This window comes from Heterocephalus glaber, unplaced genomic scaffold (genome assembly GCF_053883595.1).
Source record: "Heterocephalus glaber isolate CG9 unplaced genomic scaffold, H.glaber_assembly_v1.0 deba00001538, whole genome shotgun sequence".
NCBI lineage: Eukaryota > Metazoa > Chordata > Mammalia > Rodentia > Bathyergidae > Heterocephalus > Heterocephalus glaber.
This window is the reverse complement of record NW_028258333.1, coordinates 10,026,443-10,032,906: the sequence shown is the minus strand read 5'-3', so window position 1 is coordinate 10,032,906 and position 6,464 is coordinate 10,026,443.

The following is a 6,464-nucleotide window of genomic DNA, read 5'->3' as shown; positions in this document are numbered from 1 at the left end:
ATTTAGCTATAAATGTCTCTAGTTGTGGTTTTCTTACATTAAATTTAGGCTGCACAGCATCTATTTAGGACATTTCTGTTGATAGCCTTGAGTGTTCCCAGTTCTCCCCATTTTCTTTCTTATGTTTTGCGAGAATAACTGTATACTGTTTTCTGTATAGTGTACAGTATGTTCCAGTTCTCCTCCTCCATTAAAGAAATTGAACGTCTTTTCATGCTTTAGCTCAATGATTCCTTTGACCCTGAGGTACAAAACTTGGGGTAGGCTGTCTTTAAGGCTCTCTCAATTGTGGCACACATTGTCACTTGCCCTTGAAACTCCACCTACATTAGGCAGCCTTCTGAACCTGGAGTGACTGGCTTACAATGGATCTTAGACATTTATTATTTCTTGATGACTATGCATAATTAATAAATCTGTTTCATGTAACTTCTTGTATATGAATGGGTAACTGGAATTAGAGATGTTGATAACCAGTGCACAATGAACCTGGTTCACAACCCATTTCCTGCTTTTATTTTATCTGACTCCTACAATCAGTTTTTTCCTCTTTGGTTTCCATGTTCTATCACTTTAATATGTGAAGTTCTCTGTTAGCCTCTTTCCAACTTCAAAGTCATTTATACTTCTACATTTCTCCAAGGTATTAAGACATTTTCTTCTTTAATTCCTTGTTTAATTTTTTTTGTCAATAACACTCTTTCAAATGCTCTATATTTGTTTCTCCATATCCTGTACCCAGTGTGCTTAAAAAAGAAAGGAAAAAAATGAAAAGAAAACTAGATTGTGAGAAACTAAAATAGAACAAGTTCTATGATGATAAATCACAAAGTAACAGAACTTTGCCTGGCATTTCCCTTGCTAACTCAATCACTTCCATTCACTTCCTAATTACTTTTGCTCAAATACCAGAAACTCACTTTTTGATCTTCAATTTATTTTTCTAATATACAAATATTTATAATCAACATTTCATATATTCCTATCATTTCAATGCAAAATACAAAAAAGAACTCCCTATGTATACTTCTAGAAATGTATTTGTTTTTACTCTTAAAAATTATCTGCCGTTAAAAACTTCTTGCAACTCAATGATAAAAAGATGATTAATTTAAAAGTGGTCAAAGGATTGGGATAGTTCTCCAGAGAGGATAAATAAATCCAAGCACAGGAAATTACGTCCAATGTCATTAATCATTGGGGAAATGCAAACCAAAACAAGAACAGGGCCGGGATTTAGCTCAGTGGTTCCGCCACCTGCCTCGCAAGTGCAAAGTCCCAAGTTCGATCCCCGGTACCCAAAAAACAAAAATAAAACCCAGCAATGACATCAGTAACACTCACTAGCTTGGCTGTAATGAAAACACAGGAAGAAACAAGTGATGCCAAAGATGTTGAGAAATTAGAATTCAAATACAAATATGATCAAAAGTACAGTGAATATAGAAACTGACTTCTGAACCTCTTCCAAGTATGAGATATAATCCTTTCCTCAGTTTATTTCTTTCCCTACTATATTCTCAGAAATTCTTCAGTATATTGTTCCTTGCTGTGCTTAAATGGTTAATTTCTTCCTCTGACACTAATACTAATCATTTGCTCTTCAAGTATGCTTCCATCACCCTGTCAAAAGCTAAAGCCTTTAGCTAGATACTTATGTTTTTTGCCTCCTGTCAAACATCAAGCTTAGCAAAAAGCTCTTTGGACTCACTAATTTCATTTCCACCACTTTTCAGTTTCTCAATCCAGTCTTATCTAGTTTCAGAAGCTATTAGCATGACAAATCTTGTAAAAACTATTAATGTTTTGAAACAAATGAATTTTGTTCTTTTCTTGGGGGGCATGCTCATCTTATTTGACTCATTACCATCATTTAATAATGTTGAACACAAACACCAGTATAAAAGATTTTTACATCTGTGTTGTCATATTTATCTTATGTCACTCTGACTTCTCAAATCATTCCTTCCCTGCCTACTTTGTAGATATTTCAGCCTACACACAGTCCATAAATGCTCAAAATCACTTCTTTGCTCTTTCTCCTTCCATTTTATTACTAAACAGGCAGTTTCATTTACACACAAAGAACTTCAATATTAATCAAAACCATATGATTCACATTTTTAAATATCCAGTATATCTCAGTCAAATCTTCTGAACCTCAGAACAACATGCACACATTCTTTTGTGCCATCTCTTCCTGGAAATCTCAGTCATCTTAAAATCAATAGTAAAAAATTAAGACCATGGTATTCTCTTTTGTAAAAGTCCTTGTCTGATGTTCTCAAGTACACTGAGGGGACCATATCTATCCTATTATGCCAACCACTATAGTAGGGATTGGTTACTCTCCATTTCTATCCCTTCCCTCAAGTTCCATGTTTTACACTTTCCTTACTTTCAGGTTGTTCTTTCTAAGTGATATACTAGTATATTCACTTATCTTCTCAATGCAACATTCTAGTCAAAGCTGCAGTTGTGCCTGAGCAAATTTATCAGCTTTATGACTGATATCCAAAGGTGCTATTGAATTTGTCATTCTAAATTCCATGATGAACCCACACTCTACTCTACTGCTCCATCTAGTTCCCTGACTACTATCCACGCTGTTGCCTTGGTAATAATTATGAAGTTCAAATATGTCTTTTAAATTAAATACTAAAATACTTTAATCACCTTTTTATCTCAATTAAAAGATCACAGCTTTTACAGACTGCTAGATCTACCCCTCTATTCTTATTTTAAATCAAGCTCTAGCTCTCTAACCTTTTGGCGCAACTTTTATTTCTATTCTATCCTCTGGCCCCCTGTGAGTTTTGGGAGACCATTCGAGAGCACATCCTACCACACATCCTAAGAGACAAGGGAAACACAAACTGTTTCCTTTACTGTCTGCAAATTGTGTTCTTTTCTATTACCTTACGTTTTGTCTACAGTAAAGTGAATAAAAGCAATGGCCTTCATGTGTGTTGATGTATAACTATTAAATTGTTTTTAATTAACACACTTTTTTTCTCCTCCCAAAATACCTATTTGTTATTGACTTTAGTCATCTTAGAAATATTGACATAAACTTAGAGTAGACCTTATTTTCAAGAAGAATATTTTTTTAGATAGCAAGATTGTTTATCTTATTGTGTATTACTTCTATGATTCACACTTTAGTTTCTTTACAAAGTCTATGAATATATAAGTATAATCACTATATGGTAAATAATTGAATTTTTAAAATATTACAATAAAAGAGACATTGCTATTAATTCCCTTCATAACCTCCTTTTAAACATACTTATCCCATCAGTCTTGGAATTTTCTAAAGCAGTTCTGGAGTCCTCTTCTGTGAGGGTCTATAGTTGTGCTATATGGATCAGTTAATGTCCTGAATTGATTTCAACTTTTACCCTTCAGGGTTATATTGACTTTAGGGAAGAGCTAGACTTTACATGACACCAGATTCAGTGAATAAGGTGGCTGGGGGCCACACCATAATATTTTTATTTTAAAGAAATTGCTGTAAACATTTTGAATCAGTTCAGAACATCCAAGAAGCCACAAACAGATGCTCACAAAAGAAGTCTTTCAGAATTGCTTTAAAAAGTGCTAGAAAAATGGGATAAGTGTGTTCAAAGCAAGGGATGATATTTTGAGGGTGATTAATGGCAATGTCTTTTATTGTAGTTTTTCAATTTCATTTAAACATTAGCCATACATTTTGATCATACCTTGTATAGGTCTTCTTTTATAAGGATTCAGACACAGAAATCCATTATGAGGACAAATTGATTATTGAAGCTCCCAAAGACAGATTAAAGAGACTAATTCATCTTAATATGCCATTAGGTTTAAAGAAAACAAGATGAAAATCACTTTAGCAGAGATTTTATAGTCAGTAATAAATTTTATTTCCATTAAATTTTCTCTGAATTAAAACTCCAATATGTATTAAAAATAAAAAGTGAAAAAAAAATATGTGATCATCCATTATTTGCACATAAAATATATTGCAAATGGTTTAAGATACAAATATTTGTTGCCCAATCAATACGGATAGAAAATGATTTAGTTAATTTGTTTTGGCTTAAAATTTCTCATGAGTTAAGGTTACAGTCAAGAGTTTAGAGTTAGATGCCTTCTCTAAGAGGTGACCATTATGGGGGGGATGCATGTCTCACTTCATGCAAGCTGTGATAAAAGAACATCTTAAATTGGATAAATCATAAGCAACCAGAATTTATTGTTTACAGTTCCCAATTTTGCAAAGCCAATGACCATGGTGGTGGTAGGTTCTGTTTCTAGTCCAGGCCTGGTTGCTGGTTCATAGGCAGCTGTCATCTTGCTGTGACCTCAAATGGTGGCAGAGGTGAGGGAGCTCTGGGGATCCTCTATGTAAGGGGGCTACTCAGGCTTATGAGATAGACCTAATCACATACCAAAGGCCCCTTTTCTGATCTCAGTACATTGTGCATTAGGATTTCAACATTTTAGGAAGACAAAAACATTCAGTCTATAACAATCAGCTTCTGAGAAAGTAATTTGGCTTGTTGTCAAATATGCTCCTTCTGTTTTTTGTACATGGCCTCTCATCTCTCAGGACCTCTGTTTTTAGGACTTTTCTAATAGGAAGTCTGAAATTATTTGCATGGTGTATCCACTCAAAGAGAGACAGAGGCACACAGAGTACCAGTGGGGAGAGGAATATTTCACACAGGAGTAAAGTCCTAGTCTTTTATGAGCTTTTCTCAGAAGTACCTTTCCAATCCTGTGGTATTTTATTTCTTAGAAAAGGGTCACTCAATCTATCTCACATCAAAAGAAAAGAATATATACTTCTTGATGTGAGAAATATATATAAAAAAAAGGTCATATTTTAAAGAACATCATAGATCATTAACCTATTTAAACACATTTTAAAACTTAAAAAATACTTCTAAGTTAAACAAAATTTTCAATTAAGCATTACAATTCCCAACTGTGGAACAGTGTGCTTTGTTGTTGAAATAACACACACACATACACAGGCATGAGTGGACAACATCCAAGCACATGCATAATTGGATGTATAACCTTATTACATCAAGTTTTGTGAAGGAGAAATGCTTGACTTTTCAAATAGGCTCATTCATTAAAAATAAATTACCTTTGTGTTCATTGTAGCTGTAACCTTTAAGCAATCAATGCATATATACTTGCTGTAATCATTCTTTAAAATTAGAATTATTGAAAAGCTTTATGATCGCTGATGAATGAAAGAACGTAATATTGATTTGTGACCAAGAGAGATAATTTCAGGCAGTAAACAGGCATAGTATCACAAGAAATCATTGCATTCAGCTGCTTTCTAACACTGTTGAAGTGGGTCAATTTGAAATACATACTTTTTGGTTTGAAATTTATTTACACATTGTCATAATATTTCAGCTAATATTTTCATCTTAATAATGGCTATATAAAATGAAATATAGCAGTTAAGACAGTAACATAATTATAAAATTGAAGAGGTATCCACTTTTCTCTATGTCATTTATGTTTTATTTTGTAAGGTATTTATTGTGACTTTATTTGCTTTCCTGATCAAACTAATTTATAGAGTAACTTTATGTCTCCCAGGAAAATATATCCACTTCTTTATACTTACTCACCATTTAATGATATCTTCACTTTCGGTGATGAATGCCAGGAACAATAGAACAGACAGTTGACATTTTCAGCCTTTCAGGTTAATAGTTCCAGTGATTCAAGTAATGATTTAAGAGTCATAATCTAAATGATATTTAATAAGTGCATTTTCCTAGAAAAGTGACAATCACTACATTCAATTCTGAAAATAAAAATAATGACCCAGTATACACTGAGCACAGGTATATCACCACGTTTAAATATATTAATTGTTCATATGCTATCTTTTCTCTTTTTTTTGATAATCATATGCTTTTATAACTTTACTTCTCAGCTTTATTATTCTCTGAGAAAGATTTTCATTTTAAAACTGCTATGCAGGGACTGTATATATTTCCATTATCTGTCTGTACAAGGCCTTGGATTTAACCCATAGCACTGCACAAAAAACAAAAACAAAACAAAATTTAAAAATCTGCTAAGAAACCAGACTCAACCTGAGTTGAAAATATTCACATTATTCCCTCTGATCATTATTTGGTTCTTCTGTTTATTAATCATTTTCCCATTCTTCCAGTTTCTTGACTTCTATAACTCCCCCCCCACCACCGCCACCAGCAATCAAACTCAATATTGTAGGTAGGTAAGTTAATTAGATATCTTGTGTGCAGTTAGACAGGACCAGCCCTCCAGGAGCCAACACAGCAAGGAGCCAACATGGAGAACAATCAAGACACATTCACTGAAGGCCAGAATTGCTAAAGGAGAGAAACTACACACCCTTGTGTTTCCCCTGGGGATAAATAGCAGTGATTGATATTCTAAATAGGTATCAATCACCTGAGTGG